This window comes from Gopherus flavomarginatus, chromosome 19 (genome assembly GCF_025201925.1).
Source record: "Gopherus flavomarginatus isolate rGopFla2 chromosome 19, rGopFla2.mat.asm, whole genome shotgun sequence".
In the NCBI taxonomy this organism is placed as follows: Eukaryota; Metazoa; Chordata; order Testudines; family Testudinidae; genus Gopherus; species Gopherus flavomarginatus.
In genome coordinates, this window is record NC_066635.1 from 18,481,925 (window position 1) to 18,504,209 (window position 22,285).

Here is a 22,285-nt window from a genome sequence, read left to right on the forward strand (position 1 = left end):
TCCGCCATACTACCCAGAGAAACAAACAGTCTATTCACAAGTTACAGCCAGTCCCACATAACTTATTAACACCTAGTCAAGATTAATCAAGCAAAGAAAGCTAAAGCGGGTCCCTAATTAGTCGCTGATGATAACTATATTTGTCATTCTCTCCCAATTAGTCTACTGTACATTTAGGAGTTTAATTGAACCTTGTTCTTCATTTAAATGTCATCACATGCATATATTCTCCTCATTCTTTAGTCAATTTGACAAAAATTTGACATTAAATATAGATTATCTTTAGATTTTCATAATTAACACAACTGAACTGTCTTAGGCCTAAATATTTCTTCTTAAACTATAAATCTGGCCAGTCTCTTATAGTCATATATTGTAAAGAACTACAGGAACTCAGCTCAATATTTCTCCCAGCACAGACTTAAGAGGCTTGTTGTGTAAACAAATACATACACGAACACACAAGCACACATTTTCCTTCTTAATTTCTTGCAGTATTCATGAGTATATGGTACGTGTTGAGGGGCCTACACTTAACAGAAAGGTTGAACATGATCAAATGCTATAAAAAACTTACCTCATGTAAGTGTATCTCAGTCCTGACCTATATCATCGCCTATTCTGTTCTTAAGCCCCTCAGGGCACTTGGCATGCAGTAGCTTCTGCCTAATTTCCTAGGTCTCTCCTGGGTAGAAAGAACACCTCTTGCTAAATTGCGCCAAACTGTGGCATGGACAATGTCTTCTAGGCACATGGGGCTTAATTTAACTCCCACTGAAGTCAATGGAATCCTTTCCACTAATGGAAGTCTTTCAGCTATAGCTGAAGGTGCTGCCCAGTAACCTGAGCTTCAGTGCCCAACTGTTCAGCTGCTGAACAAAGTTAATAGGTCCGCCATCTTTAATGAGACTTTGCCCCTCTGAGAAACAGGTTAAACAAAAAAGAATCCCATTACTGATATAAACACTATAAGGTTGTTAAATGCAATGCTAAAATATCACCAAGGTGGCATGTAAACATCACCTTAAACAGTAAGGACTCTTATCCGCTTCATCTCTACGTTTTAGACAGCAGAGTAGAGGTGTAAGCCACAGAGCACCTGACTCCAGGTAAGAAATGAGGGCAATGAAACGGTCTGCAAACTCTCACGGTGGCTCAGCACTGAATCATTTAGAACAGTGGTCTCTGTAATTGTGATACATCCGGAAAATCTGCAGTATTCACAATGTCCCTAAAAACGTCTGTGGAGCAACTGTTTAGTTTTATATAGAGCTGTAAGAAAAAATTCAAGGACACTGGCTGGCTAGAAATTGCTAAGGGGCTGCTTTTTTGTCCCCTGTTATTTCCTTAACCAGGCCTATCCTGTTTTTAGCATTAACAGTATTGCAGTACAACAAGAGGCAAAATAGGTATAAAACACACAGGGAAACCAACCTTCACATGTGAGGAGAGAAAATACTAGCTTGCTTTAAGCCCAGAAGTCTTCCTCTCTTGTGTTAGGTGAATAGCTGATTTATCACAGGGGTACAACAGACTAGATATACTATAGGCTGCATAGATTACCATGGTGCAGTCATGGGATGAGACCTTTTGGTAACCTCCACCCCAACACCACCTCGTGTAATGAACATAAAAGGTTTTTAATTGAGGGCGTTGGGCAGCTGGGCATTCTCGCTGACTTTTTAGCTCCCAGCCTAACTAAACGCAGGTTGTGCTGCCTAGTGTCAACCACACAAGGCTAATCCAAAGCCTACCGAAGATAATGAGACTATTTCCATCGATTTCAGTGGGCTTTGGATCAGGCTCCAAGTGCTGGCACAGACCAGGCAGTTTTGGGATGGACTGCTGCCTAGATAACAAGTGTCTGCTCTTCTCTCACTGTTTGTGGTTACAATGCTGCTCCGAAATTAACAAGCCTCACCAGAAGTAGCAGCTGTTGATTAGAAGCATGTGAAATATTTAATAGGTGAAAAAACGACAACCAAAATGGGGGGGTTCCTGCTGCTCATTATGAATGTAAAAATGAACCCACTTTTGTGAAAAAGTTGGCTAAATAATAATCATGTCTCTTTTGCTTTTAACTCTTTTATTTTTCACCCATATCACTGTATGATGGATCAACTGGCAGATGAGGTTGGGGTTTTTTTGATTGTTTGGGGCTTTTTTTTAAAAAAAAAAGTAACATTTTCAAAAACGTGTCCATAGGAGCCAAAGTCCCATCTTCAAAAGTGCCTAAACCATATAGGAACCTAACTCCCATTGGAACTTAGGCTCCTAAGTGACTGGGACAGATTTTCAAAGTTATTTAGGCATGTAAAACTGCATCTAGGTATCGAGTGGGATTTTCAAACGCCACTGGGCATCTAACTCCCATTGAATTCAATGGGGTGCAGCATTTCTGAACATCAGGCAGTTATATTTATATGACTAGATATGGATTTAGGAATCTAACATGAGGCATCCCGGTTTGAACATTTCAGCCTGTTATTTCTGTAGAAATATTTAAACAAAATCCAGTGCAACTCCAGTTTAACTCCTTTCATTCATATGCCAAGCAATTTGCTAGATCGGAGTAGGCAACCTATGGCACGCATGCCGAAGGCAGCACACGAGCTGATTTTCAATGGCACTCACACTGCCCGGGTCCTGCCCACCGGTCCGGGGGGCTCTGCATTTTAATTTAATTTTAAATGAAGCTTCTTAAACATTTTAAAAACCTTATTTACTTTACATACAATAATAATTTAGTTATATATTATAGACTTATAGAAAGAGATCTTCTAAAAATGTTAAAATGTATGACTGGCACGCGAAACCTTAAATCAGAGTGAATAAATGAAGACTCGGCGCACCACTTCTGAAAGGTTGCCGACCCCTGTGCTAGATGGTGTGAAGAACTCTGAAGAGGTCTAATTCAACATTCCTGTAATGCTATAACAGCATGACCTTTAAGACAAGGCATGTTTTCAGTGTTATACCCAGAAAGTATTTAGTTCCCAGGCATCCAGATTAAAATATATTCAATATATTGATGTTCAAGAAAAAACTATGGCTGAAGCTGCTGCCCAGTGACCTGAACTTCTGTGTCCAACTGTTCAGCTGCTGAACAAAGTTAATAGGTCCGCCATATTGAGGAAAAATCACTCAGACATACCCCATGAGACCCACTGTTCAGTACAAATAAATACAGCTGCTAGGACCCAGGTATAATCAACCACCATTTATTGGGACTCTCTGAGCACCTGAATATTAGAATGTTAGGAGGGGGTTACTGAGCTCTGATGCACACATGAGCACGGTGTAGGCTTGCACAATCATTACTCTTTACAGTTCCCACAATAAACAGCTCTTGCATTGTGCAGGAGGAGCAGTGTTATTTATTTCTTCTAAATGGGTCCTGTGCGCCCTTTCCTTACACATCAGCTGGCAGACAATAGCAAGGGATTGATTAAACACAACATCCAGGCTTTAAAAACATGCAGCAATGGATGGCTATGCAGGGAAATTCTTTAAACCTGACTTCTTTTTTTGTTCCTTTTTAAACAGGAATATGCAACCTATGTATCACACCAACCACTGAAATGCCTGCCACCACCACCAGAACCGATGGTACCCTTTGCATTATATAGGGTGGCAGGTGAGGGGGTGGCTGGGTGCAGGGGACGCGCTGCCTCATGTTCCATCTGACGCAGTTTTCATTGTCACGCATAACATCAGGCTTTGGGAAGTTAAGCTACATCAACCATCTGAATTGCCTTCGCCTAGCTGCATATCATGCCTGTTTACTAATCTAGTTTATTAGACAAGTCTACTTATATACTGTGGAAGCTCATAAGGCTAGTGACCTGAAATTCAATGAGGAATGGAAAGAAAAAAGGCATTTGCAAGTCAGTCATGGTTCAGTGTGGTTTTTTTAATCTGCAGGGAGCTCCATCTCCAGAATGACTAATCATGAGCAATTCCCAGTCATTACCTCAGAATTCAAAACACCACAATGTGCAATGTGAAGCCTCCCTCCTGGTACGTACATACATCCTCTCCACACGGACAACCACAAAGGGCAGAGGAGTCCATCTCACAAAGGGCAAACCCAGCTGGAGAGCAAAGCACGGGTGAAAACCAGTGTTCGCTGACTGAGCAAGGAGATGAAATAGCACCCAGGTGAGAGCTTCCAGGACCCAGAATTGATATGACAAGGAGTGGGTGCTACTGACCCAAAGAAGAGCCAGTATCATCCTAGACTCAAAATAAACAAGCAACAATACCCTTTCCCTTCCAGAGCACCTTCCATTTGAGGATCTCAGACCACTCTACATCCAGTAATGAAATAAGCATTATGACACACATGCCAGTAGATGCATTGATATTATTAGCCCATTTAATTTAGGTATGAGGAACAGTGGCACAGAGAGGAAGTCCTAGCAGTGCTGGGAATAGAACATGGACCCTGCCTGACTCCCAGTTATGGTCTGTAGCCACAAGACCACCTATCCCCCTGCGAAAATCAATATGCCCTGGTGTGTTCAAAATCAAGTAATAAACACCCTGACACAGACTGTATCGACATCCCAAATACTATTTTTGATCGATTGCAACTGAAAGCCAGGGGAAAAAATATATTGTATCTAAAGCTATTCAAATATTTACCTCCTTCTCCTCTCTCTTTTCATTACAGCAGTTACTGAACATTTAAAACATGCTAGCCAGATTCTGAAACTCCATATGAGTGACTTGAGATACTGACAACGTACTCGATTGTCCTTCCATACTCATCCCCCCTCCTTGAAATGTATTTGCGTTAACATGTAACAAGCGGCGAGAGTTCTGGTTTAAAAGACTGATCAGATGAGTGAATGTCACAGACCCTCAGTAGCTGCTTTACAAGCATGCAAACTCACCAGCTATCAAATGCAGAGGTATCTCTCGCTGCTCTCAATGGTTTTATTGGAGCAACACATTCAATTGCTCGGAGATCAAGTAAATAAATAAATACATAGCTAAGCACAAAGACAAGCTGGGCAAACACGAGATCCAAGATAGCAAAAATATTAGCATAGACATTGAGTAGACTGATAATTTGCAAAGGCTGACACAGTAGAATTTAATCAGATGTCATCTTCCCTCACGCACTGCCCCCAAACCTGCAACACAAGAGCCCCAGAATAACCAACAGCAGGTCGCAATTGCTAAAAGCAGTAATGTCACCAAGTACATGGTAAGTTATTCTGTTAAATAAACAGAGCTCAGTGCAACTGCTGATGGTCAGCAGCTCCTGTTCCTCGCACACCCCATAAGCAGAGGTCAGGTTTAAAAAGGAAAAAAAAATTTTTCAGAAACCTACAAGGTCCTACCTGTGCCTTAGGAAAATCCTCAACGCACTGAGAATCTCTATTTCCTATTAAAAGCAAAAACCTGTCGGTCTGCATATTCCCTAAACGCTCCGCGGACCTGCAAGTCCAATGCAAGGCAATATAGAAACTCATTTTCTGGAGAGGAGGCTGCAGCTGAATGAATGGAAGTGGGGAAAGGAAAGGAGAAGGGGAAAAAAAACATCAAGGAGTCAAAAAGTGTATTAGAAGCAAATTTGGAAAGAAATCAATGGCATGTAATTAGATTTGATTTTTCTTCACATTTTGTTTGGCTAGGGGTTATATATAGAATCTCTATATAAAAGGAGTAAAGAGATTAAACTGTAGAGAACAGGTGCCTGATCATGAGACCGTGGCCACTAAAGCATGACAGTTCCATCATCGCTGTCAGGCGGCACAACATAAATAAATAAATAAATACAAGAGAAAGGAGAACTGGGGAGAGAGAGGGGTTTTTTTTCTCTTTTTTACCGCTGAGTCTCCCTCCCACCCCCACCTTTGCCCGTGCAAAAGCATCTAGTCAGCAGGAAATAAGAATGTGCTGGAATTGCAGAGCTAACTTCTTCCAGGTACCGTCATTGGAGCAGCATGCCCGGCTGTCTCTGTGTGCCTTCAGCTAATTCTCACCCATGCATCTTCCCTGGAGCAGTGTGCCCGTCTTCCCCCATGCCCCTTTGGCCCAGCCTGCCCCATGTACCTCAGCTGGGGCAGCGTGCCCAGCCTCCATCACAATACCACACCCTCATTTGTATCATCACGTGAAGTAACTCCATTAACGTCAACAGAACTAAACTCAGATAACAGCAGTGTGGGAGGAACACCAGGCCTAGTAACTCCCAGTGAGTTACTTGAGACCAAAAAATCCAGCTTTGGAAAAAGATAAAGTAGTTTTAAGGGTGCCTTCGATTCATTAATATTCCATCCAGGACCAGCAGCCGAGGAAGGAAATGGAAGAGTAGGCTAGAGAGGTCAGGATGGTGGTAGTAAAGACTGAGGCAGCAAAGGAGAGGCATGAAGAGAGGTCTGATTTATCAGCTTGATTCTGCAAACATTTAGCACCAGTGGGTAGTAAGTGGTATGGCTCAGATCCTCAAAGGCATTGAAATCAATGGGAGTTAGGTGCCTAAATACCATGAGGATTTGAGCTATGTGCCTTCCGTGGGACTCTCCAGGGCTATCAACGGTTCACCCCCCTCGTAAGTGTTTGCAGAATGTGGCCTAGAATTTTTTTTTTAATGTGCAAGAACTTAGGGGTGCCCCTAAAACCCATCCCCATTGATGGGGGGGAAGGGAAGGTTACCCACGATAGGACTGCAGGATCAGGCCCACATTTCATAAACTGAATGTTATGTCACTTACTAAAGGACAAGGTGTTGGCTCCTACTCCTTACTCACATTGCATAGCACCTTCCTCTGCACACCAGTCGTCTGATTCCAGCCCAGCCACTTGCAGATTATGGGGCTACTCAGCATGAGCACAGGTAAATATACCTTTGTTTGATTTGTCGGTACTTATCCTAGCCCTGCCACGAGTGATCTCACAAAGGTCAAAATGCTACACTATCGGCCAGATTTTCCAAAGTGCACTGCATCCAAAGCTCCCACTGAAGCTAATGGAAGCTGCAAGTGTTCAGCATCTCTAAAAATCAGGCCATGTCTTAGGATATTTATACAGCATATTATAGAAATAATCATTACAGTTGTACAACCCTCCCTGGTAGCTCAGCTGGAAATCACCCAAAGCAGGAAAAAAACATAGCTAGAGTATCTCCAGGTCCCACCATGTGCCTTATCCTACACCTCCTTTTACCCTCCTGTTGGACACTTTTCCTACTACAGCCCTGTCCGTATGCCCCTTTGTCACATAAGCTGTAACTGCTTACACCTTCTTGCACCAATTTATAGCAGTTTATTGATGTGAAAATTACACCTGTTCTGAATTGGGCCCTGAGTCGCTCTGAATGGGGGGAGAAATACCTTCAGATATATGAGGAATCTAAAGGCAAGTGCTCTGTAATATCCCTACCCCTGAGCATACTGGATCCTCCAAGGAGATCGAAAGACCTCCAAGGTAATCCAGAACTTCCACTTCCTCCTAAGATGATCCAGAACTCCCACTCTGTATCCACACACAACACACTCCCCAAATCAATACAGAATCTCCCTGCGTGCATGCACACGCACAAACACATTTTCCTAAAGCGATCCAGAATGTATGCATACGTTCCCGTGGTGGTCCAGAACCCCTCCAAAATGATCCAGAATACCCAGGCACTCTGGAGCAATGGAGTTTAAAAGGAACTTCCTTACACACTGTCATCTGGGACTGCAAGAAACAGGAGGAGGATTGCTCAGTTATTGTGGCTCTGAGAGGGTGGCGGGTGTTTGGATGTTGATAACTCTTTCTCCTTCACTTGCAACCACTGCATTATTCCTAGAGTCACAGATTTTAAGCTCAGAAGGGATCATTATGGTCATTGAAACTGGCCTGAAGAAGTAAGCTTGGAATTTATGGGCTCTGGGCCCAGCTTTATGCATCCTCTCCTAGACCAAACAGCATTTTTGTTCCAGTGTGTTGCATAACAGTGGGATTTCTGGTGGAATCTACTCTGACCTTTGTGGTGCAGAATGACATTAACATACCATGTTTGAGCTCCATGCGGAAACAGTAATCTGATTGTTTTGATAGACAGGGTAGCAGATTACAAGACTGTACAGACATGAGAGTTGTTAGGTTCCAAAAACACAGGTCTCCATCTTTTGAGCTGAAAAGAGAATTTATAGATTTTAATGGACCATTGTGATCATCTAGTCTGACCTTTTTCACAGGCCATAGAATTTCACCCAGTGATTCCTGCACCAAGCCCAATAACATGTGATTGAAGTAGAGCATATCTAGAAAGAATTCAAGTAATGGAGAATCCACTACATCCCTTGGTAAGATGTTCCAAATACTAATCACCAAAAATGCTGTTAAAATGTGTGTCTGTATTATCCACAGTAGGATTAGAGTTCATATCATATATCACTTGTGGGCTGCAGTCTGTAGTGGGTGACATTACCCGTATTAGGAATGTTTCAAAAGCCTATCAGTTTAGTATCTCTTTTTCTCTTACACACTCTTAGGCACATCTGACATTTCATCTGTTATAGGGCAGTAACACACACACAGAGTAGTATGAGTTCAAAACTCTCATTGGAAGGAGATGCTGTTATAATATTCTCCTACCTTCCATCGAAGTAGTCATCTGCATCAGCACCTCCTGAGTTACCTGAGTGAGACCTAGGTCAGTTAAGTATCATTGAACTCCACTTCCTTTACAGTCTAATGGGAAAAAAAAGAAGAGTTCTTGTGATTTGAAAAGTGACATTAGTAAATTTCAATATGCCTTAAAAATAAACAGGCTTTTTCTAATTCCCTCACACACACCTGAATCAGGGAGTTTTATGTTACGTTTTGACAATTAATCTGAACTTCTGCCTTTGATGCTGACCTAGTTTGCAAGCTCTCTAAGTCCTTAGGACAATCTCTTTTGGCACACACACAATTATTTCCTATGTAAATACAGTCAAATATGAAATGCTGAAAAATGTTCCACCCTCCCACGATTGAATTTGATAAAACCCATATTGATTGTAAACCTCAGCAGTCCTTACACACTGCCACTTCAGCTTTAAAAAAAAAACTTGGCATGTTTTCACCTGCTTACTAAAGACCTTTCTTCAGATAGACATTTTGACATTGGAGACAACATTCTTCCCACAAAACTTAAAGGAACAGACACAGACTATTGGAAAAGAGTGAATAGGTCTGAAAATCTCCATATTTCTGATTTCTGCTGCAAGCTCTCTGGTGAAATATATTTATACACACTACTGTATCTTGATATAGTAATTCTTTGTGTAAATATTTATCTAATTCAATTCCCTCAGAAAACATATGATCGCATTAAATGATAAAAGACATTTTCATATATACCCCCAAAAATATGTATGCCAAGATAATTTGACGCAGCTGTAAAGTTCTTGTAGTATGTAATTCCAAATCAGCATATTTTCATTGCTTTATGCAAGACTTTGCATTCAGATAGCAGGGATATGGGATGGAGGAAGAAAAAGACACTGCCTGAGGTCAAAACAGAGAGATAGCTAGTTCCTTCTCTCCACAGTACAAGAAGTATTTGTGCATCAATTTCTTTTTCAATAATTGTATTCTCCTGTTCTGCAAGATATCACGGGCATTTTCCTCTTTAAAATATGTTATGTATCAAGATATAGAGGCCTGTGTGATTATACATGCATATGCTTGATTCTCGTTTAACTTAAAGGTCCTTTTACCACTCTGGCAGTATAAAGGCTCCCGCATTGAAATCCATATCATCAGCAAATTGGAAGAGTTAACAGTTGAGAGTTACTTAGATTATAAACTCTTTGGGACAGGGACCAACTTTTTGTTTTGTGATTGTACAGCACCTAGCACAATGGGGTCTTTGTCCATAATAAAAATACTAAATAATAATGTCTTACAGAGTTGTCTGAAGATGTTATAGGGTAACAAAGTCTGACTTGTAAGGTGGTGTCACTATTCTGATTTCTGCAGTCCCTAGGCATAGAAAGGTTTAAGGTATGTAACCTCAGAATTTCCTTCAACTTTCAGTTTAAATCATGCCCTTAACCATAAATGCTAAAAAAAATAAAACCTATGTTTAAATTATAATTCACACAAAGAGAGAGGGATACTCTGATATAGGAGTGCTCTATAAAGGAGAGATGTCCATATACACACAAAGAGTTTAATGAAATGCCAGTAGAGGAGGTTCAAGAACATATGGCACAGTTCCCGATTTTTGTAGGACCAATACAACTTGTGTCCTATAAATGGCTTCTTGTGTGTATTCTTTACATGGCTGTTTTAATCTATACCATATTACAGAGACAGGGAGGTGAAGTAATATCTTTTATTGGACTAACTTCTGTTGGCAGAAGGAACAAATTTCAAGTTTCACGGAGCTCTTCTTCAGGTCACAGGGTAGCAATATGATAAACTGCACAGCCACATGAAAAACTGCATTTGAACATGCATCTTTGATCACCTCCCATGCACTCTGCTCACTAATCCATCCCACCCAGGATTTACCATAACACTCCAAACTACCAAGCAGCCTCAAAGAGATACCTTTTTTAAAGAAATACATCTGCCACAAAAATGTTTCCTTCTTTCTTTCCCAAACGTGAAATTTTTCAGCTTTCCAACATGGCATTGCTTCCCCTGTTTTACATCACAGGCTAGCTAAAGTTCAGGATCCAAGGGGTTGTTAAGGTTAGGAGGAGAAACTGATGCTGGAGTCAAGTCTCTTTGATGCAATCCTGTCTATTCATAAAAAAGGTGTCAACTACTGTTTCCCTAAACACCACAGGAATCAAACAGCAATTGACAGTTACCTTGCACACAGTTCCAAACCACTTTCCAACCAGCCCCTAACCCAAAAGCTCTCTCTCCTTCTAGGCTTTTCTCAGGGCCACGTGCCCAGTGCTTGTCCTTTGCATTCTGCTGCTTCTCTCTCAGCTGTTTCTTCTCGTGCTTCTCCAGTAGAGACAGACACACACCTCTCCACCAAATAACACCCAACAAAATCCCTGCAACCCACATGTGCCTTTGTTTTGAGTGGTGATGTGTACTTGTGGTTTGTCATGATCATAAAGTTTAAGGCCAGAAGAGACCATTGGATCATCTAGTCTGACCTCCTGTTCTGAGTGGACCCTACTATAATTTTAGCTACGTTGTTCTGTAGAGGGGCTTAATTGTTTCTTATATTTATTTATAATGAAGGGTGGATGCTACACCCACCATTTTCTGCAAGCTTTAACTCAACCCATAACTAGGAGTCCACCAAATTCATGGCCATTTAGAAAAATGCATCAAAGTCCATGAAATCTGGTCTCCCCCTGTGAAACTGATCTTTTGTGTGCTTCTACCCTATACTATATAGATTTCACAGGGGACACCAGCATTTCTCAAATTGGAGGTCCTGACCCAAAAGAGAGTTGAAGAGGGGTTGCAAGGTTACTTCTGCACTGCCTTCAGAGCTGGGTGGCTGGAGAGTCATGGCTGTTGGCTGGGCGCCCAGCTCTGAAGGCAGTGCCCCACCAGCAGCCGCACAAATATAAGGGTGGCAATACCATACCTTGCCACCCTTACTTCTGTGCTGCTGCCTTCGGAGCTGGACAGCCAGAGGGTGGCAGCTGCTGACTGAGGGTCAGCTTTGCAGCTATGCCTTGGCTCCAGCAGCCCAGCTCTGAAGGCAGAGCCGCCGCCAGCAGCAGCAGCACAGAAGTAAGGGTAGCTGTACCATAGTCCTCCTACAATAATCTTGCAACCCCACACCCCACAACTTCTTTTTGGGTCAGTACCCCTACAATTACAACACCTTGAAATTTCAGATTTAAGTAGTTGAAATAATGAAATTTAAGATTTTTTAAATCCTATGGCCATGAAATTCACCAAAATGGACTGTGAATTTGGTAGGGCCCTACCCATAACAACATGTAATATTTGTTTTTGGCCTTGAAGGTCCAGAGATGTAGAAATCCAAGACTTTAAAGTTGGGGCATTTTTTATGTTTAGATGACCTATTGTAGGTAAATTGGGTAGCTGTTTTTAATGTATTAGTGATATTTTTTTCTTTCCTGCAGAGATTTGTAGAATTGGTCTTGTGGCACCAATGAGTCAGGCTTTACAGTCAGAGCTATACAAAAGCAATCATCCCAATACTTGTTTTTAAATTCACCTACACTTTCCTAAAATATATGGCAACTATAGAAAATGTGATGGGAGATGTGCACACCAATACTTCTTCAGGATAGCCTGTTGAACTCACTTGAGACTTGCAGCACGAGTGACACTGCTGTCCCAAACACAAGCTGTCAATAGCTTTATATCACACTACACTATCATGTCTACCTTCTCTGGATATTCAACAGGACTGGGTCAGATCTAGCGTTCATCTTCATGAGTTTAGAGACAATGTCGTAACTCAGATTTAAACACCTGGTTGAGAAACAATAGTAGACCTGAATAAACCAAACTCTATGGGTTGTTTATAGAGCTGGTTCTGCCAACTCTGTTCCTCATGACTCTTTATAGGGTTACAAGGCCACACCACCTTGCTGAAAACTTTTCGAAATGGAGGATTCACAGCCCAGGACACCTTTTTTGGATGAATATCCAGTTAGAGATCTTCCTTCTTCACTAATTTCTCTTAAGAAATAAAGACAAACCTGAGCTGCCAAGTTCACACCAAGACCCAAACTTCACCATAATTAAGGGTGTCCAAATCTGGGGGCTTGAGTTAGGGTTCAATGCTAACTCGATCTTACCTGAAAGTTCATTCTAATGAACAAGGTAAAACCTTTCCACTGCTTTGCTTTGCCATTTTGGACAGAGGTTTAGTAGCAAACATATACACATCTTGCTGTATCAAATGTCCCCCATGGCATGGATCTATAGAGGTATGAGCAACCTTAGCATATACTGTATATCCACTGATACCTGGCATCTTCGGACTCTCTTAGACCAATCTGATCTAAGGTCAGACAGGTGAAGTCACTCACACCATGGGTATAGATGGATGGCTATCAAACAAGACTCTGTCCTCAGAAGTTGCAGGGGAGGCTTTTTAAATTCTACCCTTTAACCTTGAAAATTAACCTAAAATGTTGGCTGCTGTACACATGACTTACTAAAATAAATTGCATCCTTAATTATGAACACCCTCCGTTCTTCTGTGCTTCAGGCCACGTTGGATCAAAGGACACCTCCCCCTTCTAATGAGTAGTTATTGAACATGTTAACAACAATCAACCCTAATTAAATACTCAGCTGTTGAGAGGAGACAATGTTTATCAAAAATGCAAGAAGAGGGGAGTGCATCTTCTGTTTTCTATAATTAGTTAACAATATTCCCCAGGCAGCGCTTGGAAATCGAACTTGGGTTTATTCACATCTGTTTCTCACACACACACACACAAAAGATACCCCACTTTTAGTAACCCTGTAACCTTATCATAACACTTAGGCAAGGCTGCAGACTAAAGATACAAACAGCATTTCTTTTCCTTCACAGCCACAAGAAAAGTCGTGTTCAGTTTAACTGAAAACTTTCCCCTCTTGTTTATGTTTGTGTAAATCAAGAGTAACTCCACTATAGACAATGGAGTTCCGCTGATGTATGGGAAATCAGAATAAAAGTCAATGAAACAATGGCATTTGTTGGATAAATCTCTGAGACAATAGACTATGGGTCAGAGCCATGCCTGGTGTAAATCAGAATAGCTCTAATGACGATGTCAAATTACACGATCTGAGGATTTACCCCCAAGAAAGTCAGGAAGTTTTGCCCCAGGATTAAAACTGAAAACAATCGCTAATGTACCGCACAAATAACTCCCTCCCGCGCTGCTGAAAGGACGATGCATTCTCAAGTGATGTTTTTGCATCCAAGTTCCCTCCACTTCTGACTGCGAAGAACAAAATCTGCCATGAGTTATGCTGGAAAGTGCAGTAAGCTCAGCTTGACTGTTTAGGCAGCCAATCACCCCTTCGTTATGTCTCCGATGCAATGACAGATGACTGAAAGCTGCAGCTGCTATGGGGCCATCAACAAGATTTGTGTAGGGAAAAGCATCTCTCCACCACACCATGAGCACCGATGGCACTTGGTAAATAAGTAACCCTTCATTCTGAAAGATGGGCCAGGTCTTCAGCATGTGTAAATCAGCATAGTTTCATTGGAACCAATGGTGATATACTGATTTACATTAGTGGAGAACTGGCCTCTATCTTCCTAGTCCGACTATAACATGTCAATTAATATGGATCCAAATCCTATATTCCTTACACTGTACTGGCCCCATATTGATTAAATCAGTTATTCTCAACCTTATCCTCAGTCGGATCACCCCAGAACACCTCTTCAATATAACCAGGACCTTCTCCCATTCAGAGAGGCAGAAAGGGCAGAATGATTGTGATCCTTTGACATCTAAGAACCCTGGAGCTAGAGCAGGGGTTCTCAAACTTCATTTCACTGCGACCCTCTTCTGACAACAAAAATTACTACACGACCCCAGGAGGGAGGACCAAAGCCTGAGTCAAAGCCCAATCCCCACTGCCCCAGGCAGGGAGGCCAAAGCTGAAGCCCAAGGGCTTCGGCCTCCCAGGGAGCATGTAACCTGAGACCTGCAGGTCAGGTCTGAAGCCCTCAGGCTTCAGCCCTGGGCAGTGGGTCTCGGGTTTCTGCTCTGGCCCCGGGCCCCAGCAAGTCTAAGTCTAACCCACTTTGGGTTTCCGACCCACAGTTTGAGAACCAGTGAGCTAGAGCATACAGTGGTGGTGAGAGGCCTTTCGGAAAAATCAAGGACTCAGCAAATAACCCCAGTAAAATCAATGGCAGCTATGCCCGAGTAGAGACTGCAAAACTTGGGCCACGTTATTTTCCCTACCATAGAATTAAAATCTCTGATCTGTGAATGAGGCAATTGCCAGATTTTACTGTATCCACGAAAGACTTTGGTCTTAATTCTGTTCTCAGTTACCCCAGCATAAATCTGGAATAACGCCACTGAAGTCAATAGAGTTATTCTGGGTTTATACTAGTGTAATGGAGATAATAATCTGGCCCATAAGGAAGAAAAAGTCTAGTCAACATGCACATACTGATATTTATTTGATCTGTAGAAAGTAAACTATGAAAATAAAGCTTAGGCTTTGTCTTCACGAGGTTTTTTCCATCAAGATAGCTTGATAGCGAACATACCTCAAACCACACACAATGCCCCTCTACAGTCCTGAAATAAAATGTGACACCCCAATGATTATCACTTCAAAAAAGATGTGTTTTTACATTCAGATACTAATTCCATATAAAATTTAGTGGAGATAAAGCAGTTATTTCTACCTTGCTGTAGCTCAGGGGTTGGCAACCTTTCAGAAGAGGTGTGCTGAGTCTTCATTTATTCACTCTAATGTACGGTTCCGCGTGCAGTAATACATTTTAATGTTTTTAGAAGGTCTCTTTCTATAAGTCTATAATATATAACTAAACTATTGTTGTATGTAAAGTAAATAAGGTTTTTAAAATGTTTAAGAAGCATCATTTAAAATTAAATTAAAATGCAGGGCCCCCCGGACTGGTGGCCAGGACCTGGGCAGTGTGAGTGCCACTGAAAATCAGCTCGTGTGCCGCCTTTGGCACGTGTGCCATAGGTTGCCTACCCCTGCTGTAGCTAGTCAAGGTGAATCTCAGCTGTGGGGTATAAGGCTGACCTCAACTAGCCACATCAAAGTAAAAACTACCTGCCTTGTCTGCAAACACATCCCTTTTCTGCAGTGAAGACAGAACCTTAGATAATCAGTGGGGTGTCACCTTTTATTTCTGGGCTATAAGGGGAGATTTTGGGTGCTTTAGGGTTTGTTTGCTTCTTGCTTGAGCGCCATCTTAAGCCTGTTCATTACTCACATTTTCTGCAATTCTTATGCTAAACTATCCTCCCAGATACACAACTGTAAATCCAGAGTAACTCCTGAAGCCAATGGAGCATCTCCACACTTACTTACAGTCAAGTGGAAGGAGAATTTGCCCTTCATCTGATGCTACACCCCGGAGTGCAATGCATGAAAGACACAAGCATCAGATTGCAGATATGTGAGAAATGTTTAGATGTGACTAAAATCAAAACACACAAAAGGCAAGCTACGATGCATTCCTCCTCCTAAATGTCAGCAGGAGGCCCCGCTCTCTCTGTGTGCATGTATAATGGGGCAAGTCTGAGAGACAAAGCATCTCTAATGATGAATTTCCTTCTAGTTCACATTCACTTCTTGCAGTGTACTCCACCTCAGGTGACTAGGTAAGATCACATAAACCCACCGCCTCCTTCCATCTCTTAAGGCACTGAGCGTAATGCTCATCCTGCTAGTTAGAATTCCTGACTGCAGATGTCCCCCCAAAATGCAGAGATTCCCATCCTCACTAGAGAGCCCAAGAGCCTAGCTACTTCCATGGTGTAAGAGCCAGCTTCTGGACTCTGAAGCCAGCAACCCAAGTTCAACTCTCTGTTGGACCTCGATATTTTTTTTGTTTAGACTGTACACTCTTTGGGGCAGGGGCCATCTTTTTGTTCAATGTTTGTACAGCACCTAGCACAAAGGAGCCCGGTGCATGACTTAGACACCAACATACTACCACAATACAAATACATTATTAATTATTATTATTATTAATAGAAAGGTGGAATATAGAGAAAGGCCACTGCCTGGAGTGAAGCTGACAGAACCAAGGACACGCTCACAACTACTCTTGGCATCTATACCCATGTGACCGCAGTTGCCCATGTGCAGGTTGCTTCAGAAACAGAACAGGATTAATGTAGAAGCAGGAGAGAAACCAACAGTGGAACTATTAGAAAGGAGCCTTCTGAGTCTATCAGTCTATGAGTAGAAAACAAAATCCACACATGTGGTTGTTCAGTGTCCTCTATTAAATGCTGGTAGTTCTCAGCCCATTTTCCAGAAGTCCATGTTACCCTACTCAGCATGGTCCACACCATGGTAAAAAGGCCAACTATCAGTCTACACGAGCATTCGCACCAATCTTTACACCAGTACAGCTGCGCCCGTGCCTAAAATTCTCAGCATAGATGAAATGTCACTGGGCTGATCCCCGACCTGGGGACTTCTCCTCTTTATTTCCTGATTACATTGACTCATTTCACCCTCTTGTTTTAAACACTAACATTTAAGGAGGAGACCATGCTGACTGCGACTCTGTTTCTTTTCCTGCTGAATCATTCCACAAATTCACATACGCACCCCCAAAGCCCAATCAACAGAGCACTTTAAGTTTCCCCTCTCTCATGATCTGCTCAGGGGCTCCAGAATCACCAGGAAAAGTTAATGCAAAAACTTCCTTGAAGCAAACTGAAGTCCAACCGGAAATATGAATAAATGGGTGAAACTACTAATGGTTTCTGGGAAAGGGTGGGGAACATCATAGACACAATTCCACCACTGCCATCACATAGAGCACATTTCCCTTCTCTCTGTTTATTCATTCATGAGGTATCTTTTGCTTGTGAGGGCAGCTACTCCTGTTTCTTTATCCTCTCATCCGCATTCCTAATCCTGTTTGTTACCTCAACAGCAGTGAGGAGGTGGGAGGACCAATGAAGATTATGATTTATGAGGCGGGTAAGAGTAGCTGAAGCAAATAAACTACTGTAAGCGAAAAAGATCCTATTTCCATGCATATGTTCTGGGCACTTAAGGGGACGTACATCTGGCCAGAATCATTTCCATGGCTGTGGGGCTAAGGAGTTTCCGTGAGTCATGATTCCGAGAGGCTACTATATACCTGGTGGGAGGAGCACCCAAATTTGTTAACTTTTCTCACTGCCCAGGAGCAGAATTTCTCTCCATCAAGCCCCACCACTGTATATTAAGGAGGAGGTAGGTTGGGAGGGACACAGGAACTCCCTTCAATCAGCAGAGAATGGAATCTTTCACAGCTGATTGACAATCAGCAGGAGGGGGAAACTTTAAAGGACTTTAAAGGACTATGACTTGAAGTCATCTCCCTGGCTAAGGAGTCTTGATATCTCTGTGTAGCCCAGAATCCAGCTAGGCTGAAGGTAACCTCCACCCTACCCTGCACAGGCATGGCAACCCACCCTGCAAGGTTCAAGTCCAACCCCTTGTCTCTCATCTTCCACCTCCTGTCCCAGCAGGTAAGAGCTGCTAAGGGAAACAGGGGGACTCATTTCCATGCAATCCCTGCAATACAGAGCTGCAATCCCCATCCTGAGGAGTGGTGGTAGTTCCCCTCCTCTCCCGTTATACCCAGCCCAACAGCCTCAAGAGAAATGGGTCCCGGGGGACAGTCAGTGACTTTTGTTCATATCAAGCAGCAGTAAGATCCTTACCATTCCCTCTGAGTTAGAAACTAAGAGCCAGATTTTGATCCTATTTATGACTGACTTTAGTGCAGCTATTCCAGCATTATAGAATCTGGCCGCATGGCAGAAGTTTCCTAGAAACTGGCAGGCTATGTAGAGATGCTAGTTTTTAAACAGGTTCCTTGACTGAGGAAATAAATTATGGAAGGAGAATTTTACAGGTAATCTTGTACCATGACAACACAACACACTGGTCACTACAGAATAACTAACCTTGAGACCGCACTTTGGGAGAATAGTACGTGATACACATCTGATTATACCTGTGCCAAAAGCTTGGAGGGAAGGAGCTAAAGATAAAAGGGGGGGAAATGTACATAATATTCCTCATGTCATGTTAAAAATGAACCCCTCCACAGCAGAAAAATAATTTGAATGCAAATTTATACCCCTTTAATTCTACCGCTATGATCTTTGGAGGTCTTCGTAAACAGAATGGGCAGACAGAGCCAGCTAATTCCCCTCTGTCTCACATTATTACCAGCTTAAATATCTACTCAGCAACTGAGGACAAGAGTTAAAATTTCCCTAATGGAGGGAAAGTAAGACGATTAGTGTTCATGAGTATTTGAATACTGAATCCAAGAAAGGGTTCCCGATAAGAAAATGGTGTTTTCATTGGTTTGTACATGAATGCAAAACAACAGGAACAAAATAATTCTTTGTTATACTTTATACTCAGACATTTATACTAGGCCTACTGAACATTCCCCACATTACATCCTCTTCTATTAAATACTGCTAGCCTTTCTGAATATTTCCCATGCCACATTCACTCATTTTGATAAAACTAATGTTACCGAACACGCCTCCTACTGCATCATGCCCTAAGTAACCCAACAGAATGCTTTCAGTATTGTACACTGACCAAAACTACTGCCTCCTTTGAATCCTGTCTACTCTGACATCGATACTGTAGACCTATACTGCAGACTTTTTAATATTACCAGCTCTTAAAAATAGGTACACTGTCATGCACACTTTCATGCCAATACTACTAGCCCTTCTGAATACTCCCCACATTCCCGTATTAATAGTTAATCTTATTAAATACTCTACATACTCTCATATTCATGCAAATTAACTGTACTGAATATTCTCCATGCTATATAATCTCCCACATTAATGGTACTAATCTATTAATACTTCATATATTGCATATTTCTTAATACTAAAGGTTACTAAATTTTTCCCGTCTATCCTACTAGCCCCATGCTGTGTGCTCCTATTAAGAGTACTAACCCTTATGAATAGTCCCCCATCCTGCACACACGTTAATATTACTAGCTCTCCTAAATATTGCCACTTTCAGGTACAGCGAGTCACATATTATAGACATTACACTTGAAGTCCAAAGTGACCTCAAGTTATAAACTGAAATATTTTGTTCCCTCTGCTGCAGTGAAAAGAAGTTAATATGTTTGGGGTTGGGTCAGGTCATTTTACAGAGTCTAATCCTTAGAGACACCACTCTGCCTTCAATCCCTCCCCCCCCCATGTACAGCCAGCAGACGTTTGTTCCCATAATAGGACCCTGATAGCCAATTCAACCTGTCAATACTCGACCCAATCACCATGAAGAGAGAGCACATTCTTGCTCCAAGCACCACTGCTCAGGCTCCTTTCCTAATCAATAGGCAGCAGCTACTATTGATGACCCTGTTGGGAATTTCATTTCGGTTTGTGCTGGGAGATGGGCCAGCGTGTACAGTACCACACTCGTTGGCTGAAGCTAAGAAAAGAAAAATCATATTTGATAGATGCCCGTTTTTTAAAAATCAGAGGGCAGGAGCAGCATAAAGTCTTGTAATAAACTTTCCAATGCTAATAATGTTGTTGGCAAAAAGAAATGTCAAACAAGAGTTTTGAGGTTTGCCTTGAGAAGCAAAGGCTTCCTTAACACATCTGTATCACCAGGGCTGGCTTTAAGCCGATTCCCTGGAATCGGGCCCCAACCTCTTAGGCATCTTTTTAATTTTTTAATTTTTTTTTACTCACCCAGCAGCATGGGCTGGGGGGGGGTCCGCTCTGGGTCTTCGGCTGCAGGGGGTCTTTCGGTGCCGCGGAAGACCAGGAGCGGACCCCCAGCTGCCAAAGTGCTACCGAAGCCCGGGACCACAGCCAGGTATTCGAATTGGGTCCCACCGTTCATAAAGCCGGCCCTGTGTATCACCATCCATTGTGTTTCAGCCATTGCATCTGACACAGCTAATGACTGACAAGCTACTGGTAATAAAATACACTGGAAAAAATAGATTAAACTTCATAGTGGCGCAGTGGTAACTATGAGCTCTTAGTCCTGCACAGTTCCTGATAAAGACGTCTGCATCTTGCATTTCCTCTTTGTCTGGAGGTTTGGGTAGCTTTACTCTAAGAAATCATCTGGATGGAGAGCTCTCTGCAAATCAGGATTTGACTTGTCTTGGCAAGCTTAGAGAGATTACAATAATTGGTAAAGGATACATTTTATAGTGCTCCTCAGCTGAGGATCTCAAAGCATTTTTGCTAAGACTATGCATTAAGCCTCACCACGCCTCTATGAGATCAGTAAGTATTACTATCCCATTTTTACAGATGGGGAAACTGAGGGGCAGAAGTTAACTGACTTCCCTCAGGCCACACAGCAGAGCTGGGAACAGCACCCCAATCTCCTGACTTCTGTGACTTCAGTGGCATTGGATCTAACCCTAAAATGGATGCTGTGGTTTACAGGCTAGTGAAAGACTGACACAAGAGTTAAATTCGCCCTTGTGCAGAGGACCTGCATAAGTCCTATGTACCACTCAAGTCTTCAAAATAGCCGTTGTGCTGGCCCTCTGAGACTCTCTCCCTGAGCAGTCACTTGAAAATATCAGCTGAGTGGTCAACTGTACATGTCTCCCACTAAAGAGGCCTGATTTTGTTTTAAATAGCTTAGCGAGAGAGGACTTAGACGAATCATGGTCCTGTACTAGGACCACAATGAAAATGTCTTTCTCAAATTAGATTTTATATAATGAATATGAATTTCTAATAAAATATTATTTTTTTTAAACTAGGGTCTTTCCATAAACTGCAGTTTTCATAAATGATTGACTAATGGAGCTAGGACTTCTTTTTATTAGAAGACTAATAAAGCTAAATGTGTAGCTCAGTATGTATTTTATGAAAGGCTCTGTTTATTTTAATATTACTGTAAACCAAGGGTAGGCAACCTATGGCATGCGTGCTAAAGGCGGCACGTGAGCTGATTTTCAGGGGCACTCACACTGCCCGGGTCCTGGCCACTGGTCCGGGGGGCTCTGCATTTTAATTTAATTTTAAATGAAGCTTCTTAAACATTTAAAAAACCTTATTTACTTTACATACAATAGTTTAGTTATATATTATAGATTTATAGAAAGAGACCTTCTAAAAACGTTAAAATGTATGACTGGCACGCAAACCCTTAAATTAGAGTGAATAAATGAAGACTCGGCACACCACTTCTGAAAGGTTGCCGACCCGTGCTGTAAACTAAAGCTATTATTTTCAAGACATCAGAGACCTTTTAAATAGAGCCTAACCAAGGACAGAGGTGACGAATTTAGGGGCAAAGCAGCAGGAATCTGCATTTACTTTAAAGCAATTATTGGAGAGTGTACTTTCTATAATTAAAAAAGAGATTGCTCTTTTTTGGGGACCAAAGCCATGATTCAGAAACAGCTGCTTTCCCACACACACAGAGCCTGGAAATGCAGCTGACCTATGCTAGAAGCCAAGATAGCTTATGCCCCATCTTTCACTGTGAAAGTGCAGTGACCATCTCTTTACTGACACACCAAGAACTCAATCAGGGACCAGAATTAAAAGCATGAGTCTCTACAGCTTACTCTGTAACTTGCGGACTGTACCAGACTGACATCCTCTGTGGACCAGATACAAAG

General features: G+C 42.0%; 1 long non-coding RNA gene across 1 annotated transcript in view; it reads right to left on the bottom strand.

Annotated features, from left to right (window-relative positions):
* Positions 1 to 22,285, bottom strand: part of LOC127037517 (uncharacterized) — an 82,966-nt gene that overhangs the window by 44,725 nt on the left and 15,956 nt on the right. The window contains exons 2-3 of the long non-coding RNA XR_007770378.1: positions 8,599 to 8,694; positions 8,013 to 8,134 (exon numbers count right to left, since the gene is read on the bottom strand). This is a non-coding gene — a long non-coding RNA (uncharacterized LOC127037517). The remainder of the gene's footprint in view (positions 1 to 8,012; positions 8,135 to 8,598; positions 8,695 to 22,285) is intronic.